Here is a 7164-nt window from a genome sequence, read left to right on the forward strand (position 1 = left end):
CTTGAGATGATACAGATAAAAAGCAAGAATTGTCCATAGAGCACCAAGAATGTGTACAGACAACAGGTGTTAAATGAGATTGGTAATAAAAAGAGAAAAGTGATTAGAATTAATGGCAGCAAAGGCCTATAGTAGTTAAACTTGGATCTCAATTTGCATGTAGCTGTTTATCTGTTTTCCTAGCTCATTGCCAGATACATTGAAAATTTTTTTAAGATTTTTTTTTTTTTGAAACAACAGGGAGAGAGAGATTTATCTTCTACCTGCTGATTCTCTCCCCAAATGTACACACACCTGGACACAGATCTGTTCAACCACCCACACCAGTGTGCACACACCCAAGAAATTTATAGTACTGGCTGAGCATCCCTGATCCTAAAATCTGAAATCCATAATGCTCTAAAATCTGCCACATTTTACACCAACATACTTCAAGTGGAAAATCCCACAGCAGATCTCATGTGACAGGCCATAGGCAAAATGCAGGCATACAACCAATACAGCATATTCAGCATTCCTAAGGGGAAAAACTCTCATTCCTCAACTGTGATTTATCTTCTGTGTACATGCCCAGATTCCCCTATGCAGCATGTGAACAAAGGTAATAAAATGGCATATGTTCAGGCCAGACATTCCCTAAATCCACATGCATTACTCACTGTGCTTTTGTTTACTCTCTGTTCTGTGATAGAAACATGTTGAAAATGTCAGAGAAAGGCATGTGGTACAGCAGTAAAGTCGCTGTGATGCCCACACCTTTATCTGAATACATGGTTTCGGTCCTGGCTGATGTGCTCTGTTTCAGTTTTCTGCTAAGGCATACCCTGGGAGGCAGCAGATGATGGCTCAAGTACATGGATCCCTGCCACCCAAGTGGGTGATGCAGATTTAGTTCCAGACTAGTGGGTGATGCAGATTTAGTTCCTGCCTAGCCCTGGATTTTGTGGGCATTTGAGGAGTGAGCCAGTAATTGGAAGATTTTCTCTCCCTCTCTCCCTTCCTCTCTCGCCCTCTCCCTTTCCCTCTCCCCACCCCCGTGTGTGTGTGTGTGTGTGTGTCTTCCTTTCAAATGAAAGTTTTTCTTCCAAGTAAAATAAAAAAAAATATATTGTAAAGGCCTGAAGGTACTTCTGTTGTTAACAAGTGATAAGAAAAGGAGGAAGCATTTATCTATGCACAAAATATCAAGTTGTTAGAGAATTGGACAGCAGTGTGAGTGTGAAATTTCTTATGGAAGAGTATGGTATTAGAATGAACACTGTATATGACCTAAAGAAACAGGATAAACTGTTGAAATGCTTTGCAGAAACCAACAAGCCAAAGTTAATGAAAATTAGTAAAATGCTGCATAGAACTATAAATCAAGATCTTATCCAAGTATTCAAAGGCTGAATTCATTAGTATCTCAGTGAACACATGCTCCTTAATGGTATGCTGGTCAGGAAAGAATAAAAATCTGTCATGATGAATTGAAAATTGAACGGGACTGGATATTCAACAGGCTGGTTGTGGCATTTAAGAAAAGACATACTGTTAAATTGTTAAGGATGTGTGGTGATAAAGCATCTGATGATCACAAAATGGCAGAAAAAATTCATTTCTAAGTTTGCCAAGGTTATTGCTTATGGAAATACAGTGCCAGAACAAGTGTATAATGCCAATGAAACATCACTGTTTTGGCATTATTACCCCAGAAAGAGACTGACTACAGTTGATGAGACAGCACTATGAGAATTAAAGATGCCAAGGACAAAATAACTGTGCAGCAGGCACAAATAAACATAAACTTGCTATGCAAGCAAAAGCTTGCATCCTTGCTGTTTCAAAGGAGAAAATTTCTTAGCAGTCCCTTATTATGCTAATAAAAAAGGCAGGGATCCACCAAAGGGTATCTTTTTGATTGTTTTCACATTGTGTGCCAGCAGTTTGTTCTCACTGCAGGGAAGTGGTACTGAATGATGACTGCCAGGTTTTGTTATTTTTAACAACTGTCCTGCTCATCCTCCAGCTGAAAATGTCATCAAAAAGAATGTTTATGCCATCTACTTTCTCCCATATGTGACCTCATTCTAATAGTCACGTGACCAGGTTATCCTTAGATCAATGAAAAGTAAATGTAAAAGCACTTTCTTGGGGGCTGGCTCCGTGGCTCACTTGGTTAATCCTCTGCCTGTGGCGCTGGCATCCCATATGGGCTCTGAGTTCTAGTCCTGGTTGCTCCTCTTCCAGTCTAGCTCTCTGCTGTGGCCTGGGAAGGCAGTGGAGGATGGCCCAAGTCCTTGGGCCCCTGCACCCGCATGGGAGACCAGGGGGGAGCACCTAGCTCCTGGCTTCGGATCAGCGCAGTGCTGGCCGTGGCAGCCATTTGGGGAGTGAACCAATGGAAGGAAGACCTTTCTCTCTGTCTGTCTCTCTCACTGTCTATAACTACCTGTCAAAAAAAAAAAAAAAAAAAGCTTTCTTGAACAACATGCTAGCAGCAAAAAGCAGCAGCACTGGTGTGGAAGGTTTTCAAAAGGACTTCAGCATAAAGGATGCCATATGTTCTGTTGCCAGTCCTTGAAACATGACTAAAGACAGTCATGCATGCCCAGCACAGCCTCTGGTTTTTGAATATGTCCAGTGATGATGACACCACAAGGTGGTGACTCTCTCTTTTTTTTTTTTTTTTTTTTTCTTTTAAGGTTTTATTTATTTGGGAGGCAGAGTTACAGAGAGGGAAAGACAGAAGGGTCTTCCATCTGCTGGTTCATTCCACAAATGGCCTCAATGGCCAGAGCTGGGCCAGTCTGCAGCCAGGAGCCAGGAACTTTCCCTGGGCCTCCTACTTGGGTGCAGTGGCCAAGCACTTGGGCTATCCTCTGTTGTCTTCTAGGCCATAAGCAGAGAGCTAGACTGGAAGAGGAATAGCTGGGACACACACCAGTGCCCATTTGGGATGCCAGCACCATAGGCCTCTGCCTATGACCACTACCCCACAACGCTGGTCCCCAAGGTGGTGACTTTCAAAGATTCTGTTTGTCAAGTGAGAAAAAGATTATGTCTGACCTCCTTACATTTTCAAATAAATAAATAAATAAATACACCTATACAGTTGATCTGTAGGCTGTAAGAAGTGTTTATTGATAATGAGGCTCCAGGTGTTGATTCATTGACTAATAGTGAAATAGCTAAAAAGGGTCTGAATCAAAGGGTGATAAAAATCACGATGGTATTGGGTTGTAGATTTAGACATTAGGGAAATCCTGCAAGACATTGGCATAGGCAAAGAGTTCTTGGAAAAGACCCCAGAGGCATAGGCAATCAAAGCCAAAATTGACAAATGGGATTACATCAAATTGAGAAGCTTCTGCGCTGCAAAAGAAAGTCAGCAAAATGAAGAGGTAACCAACAGAATGGGAGATACTATTTGAAAACTATGTAACTGATAAGGACTAATAACTAGAATATATGAAGAGCTCAAGAAACTCAACAACAACAAAACAAACAGCCGAGTGAAGAAATGGGCAAAGGACTTAAACAGGCACTTTTCAGAAGAGGAAATCCAAATGGCCCAGAGAGACATGAAAAAAATGCTCAGGATCACTAGCCATCAGAGAAATGCAAATCAAGACCACAATGAGGTTTCATCTCACCTGTTTGAGTGGCTTTCATACAGAAATCTACAAACAAATGCTGGCAAGGAAAAGGTACCCTAATCCTCTATTGGTGTGAATGTAAACTGGTGCAGCTACTGTGGAAGACAGTATGCAGATACCTCAAAAATCTGAATATGGACTTATTATATGACCCAGCCATCCAACTTCTGGGAATTTACCCAAGGGAAATGAAATCAGCACATGAAAGAGTTATCTGTACCCCCATGTTTATTGCAGCACAATTCACAATAGCTAAGATATGGAATCAATCCGAATGTCCTTCAACTGAGACTAGATAGAGATTATGGAATATGTACACCATGGAATACTAAACAGTATTAAAAAAAATGGAATCCTGTTTGCAACAAAATGGATACAACTGGAAAACATACTTAATGAAATAAGCAAGTCCTAAAAGGACAAATACCATATTTACTTCCTGATCTGTGGTAACTAATAGAGCACATAAAAGGTAATCTGTAGAAGGCAGAGGATTAGCCCAGTGAGCCGCGGCGCCGGCACACCGGGTTCTAGTCCCGGTCGGGGCGCCGGATTCTGTCCCGGTTGCCCCTCTTCCAGGCCAGCTCTCTGCTGTGGCCAGGGAGTGCAGTGGAGGATGGCCCAGGTGCTTGGGCCCTGCACCCCATGGGAGACCAGGAAAAGCACCTGGCTCCTGAAAAACATAAAAAGAAAAAAAAAAACCTTAAAAAAAAAAGGTAATCTGTAGAATTGAAATTGACACTCAGATGCGATGACTTTGAGCACTTACCTCAATTCTTGAGGAACAGTTTTTTTTTTCCCATAATATTTGTTGAACTCTTTACTTAGTATAAAGTTAATCTTATGTGTATAAAGTAAATTGGAAATAAATCTTAGCAAAAAAAAAAAAAAAAGACTGGGAATAGGAGAGGGAGGAGGTAGAAGAGTGGGAGTGGAAGTGGGAGGGCGGGTAGAATGGGAAGAATCACTGTGTTCCTAAAGTTGTATTTATGAAATGCATGAAGTTTGTACATCTTAAAAGGTTTTTAGGGGAGAAATAAAGGGAATTCACCCCCAAAAAATAATTAAATAAATTGTAAAAATTCACAATGAAGATGATGTTAATGCTGCTATGCTGGTGAAAAAAAAGTGCCTGTGGCTGACATGATGAAAAAGTGTGAAGCACTTATTGAAAGGCTAGCATAGTGTGCAGTCATAACAGAACAACAAATCATGTCAGTTTACAAAATCAAAGGAAATTGGGAGAAAAATCATTGTTAATGAGGAAGATGACTCTGGATGAAACATTTTTAAAAGCCATCCACAATCCCGGCTGCTCCACTTCCGATCCAGCTCCCTGCTAATACACCTGGGAAGGCAGTAGATGATGACCCAAGGGCTTGGACTCCTACCACCCAGGAGGGATACCCAGACGATGTTCTGGGTACCAGCCCTGATTGTTGTGGCCACTGGGGAGTTGAACCAGAGATGGGCAATCTCTCTCCTTCTTTCTCTTCACTCTGCCTTTTGAATAAATAAATTTTTAAGCCTTGTGTAGAATGCCTGTTTATTCCTAGAGGGCCCACTTCTTTGGTCCCGTAACTGCACCTGATGTTTCTTCTCTACAGTAACTTTTGGTCAAAACACAGCAGTAGACCAAGACCAAAAGCCTGTCATTATTTAACAACTGACAAGGTATTCTGTTGATGCTATCCTGCTGCTTCATTAACCTGAACACATAAATTTTACTGTTAAGTCCTTAATTTGAATTAATGTTAGAAAACGATTACTTACCTGTAGCATGTAAGTTCGGAGTTAGGCATGATGGTGATGCCACAAAACCCTAGACTGTCCACATGGGTGACTGAGTCAGTGAGTGATACTTTTGCTTTGTGGTGATTCAGTGTGCACAAAGTTTGTTTTATGTATAACATTGTTCTAAATATATCACATTAATTTTAAGCTATGTGTTTTAAGGTATATATGGAACATAAATGAAGTTTGTGTTAAATGCCTCATTTTGTATATACAAATATTCAAAATATAAAAAAATTAAAATCAGAAATACTTTGGTCCAAAACATTTTGGATAAGGAATATCCACCTGTTTCTCTTGTGAGTATTGATACAAACATTCTAAATCATTGGTTGACTAATTGGTAGACATTTCCAGGCCATACTCTGAAAGAATAAACACCATGGCCCAATGTGGGGCATGAGCATGGCCATGGTGCAGCCAGGCCAGGCCTGGGGGCTCTGCATACACATCTGCCCCTAGGCGCCCCAACCATGCGGAGCCAAGCCCGTGAACTAACCCAAGCCAGTCGTCCAGAGCCAGCCAGCAGGCATCCCAGGGGTGGCGGTGCAGGGAGGGGCCCAGTGCGTGTGCATGGGGGGCATGGTGGTAATGGCTCTGGCCCCCGGACTGGGCAGCAGTGGCCCACGGCCCCGTATCTACTTCCAGAGCCCCCCAGGGCTGCTGGCGAGGGCCTGGGCGGCCCGGACGACGGGGCCCCCGTGCGGTGCCAAGGAGGGGTCACTGTGAAGTGCACCTGGGTCCAGGAGGCGCAAGGCCAGCTGCAGCGCCTGCAGAAGGACTATATCTACAACCTGCAGACACTGGAGGAGCGGGACTGTGAGCTGGAGCATGTGCACAGCTGCCGCCATGATGCTGCTGTGCCCAGGGCTGGCCATGAGCAAACTGCTGTCACGCAAGGAGGGGGAGTAGATCCTGGAGCAGCTCGCGTGGCTGCCACAGCCCCCTGGCAAGAGGACCTTTGGGAACCAGATGAAGAGGGACCAGGCTGCCAATGATGATGCCGGCAGCCTCTTTTCCAGCGGGCCCTGCGAGGGGAGCAAAGAAGATGGCGCCGAGAGGAAGTAAGGTGGGCGGAACCCAAAGTTGTTTACCGCCAAAGCTGATTGGCCACGCAGTATCAGGGGACGTGACAAAAACTGATGACGAGTGTATAGACATATGGGTAGTCCTATAAAAATCTCCCCATAAAATAACCTTTTAAGTGATTGGTTGGTCCTTATGCCCTGCCCCAGTGACTCTGCAGTTTGTGCTTTAAAAGGCTTTGCTGTGTGCGCAATAAACGATTCCTGCATGACTTGACTCCCCACTGCATCTGCTTGTCTCCGGGATCGGGAGGCTGGGGAATGGGCAGGCGAGTGGTGCACTTGCCTTTCCTCGGACCCAGTCCATCCTCGTTTGGGTAGACTAAGACCCTGCAGCCCAAGAATATTTTAAATATTAAAATTACATATTAGAAAATTAGTGGATATCCAGCACTGGCACTGAGTAGAAACTAGTTCCATTTTGGCTTGTAAGTTAGAGATAATTTCAAATCCTTTTCTTTTGAGGAGAGGTGAGCATTTTTCCTCACTAGTCCAAGAACTTTGGAGAACTATAGATCACAAAAGTCAGCTCAGATGTCAAAATACTCAGTTTTTTTGTGTTTTCCTCTTCCATTTGTTTTCCTCCAACAGAGTTTGGAATCAGTGTGAGACTGTAACTGCTTAATTCTGGTTATGGATGCTTTTCC

This window comes from Oryctolagus cuniculus, chromosome 8 (genome assembly GCF_964237555.1).
Source record: "Oryctolagus cuniculus chromosome 8, mOryCun1.1, whole genome shotgun sequence".
Lineage (NCBI taxonomy): Eukaryota > Metazoa > Chordata > Mammalia > Lagomorpha > Leporidae > Oryctolagus > Oryctolagus cuniculus.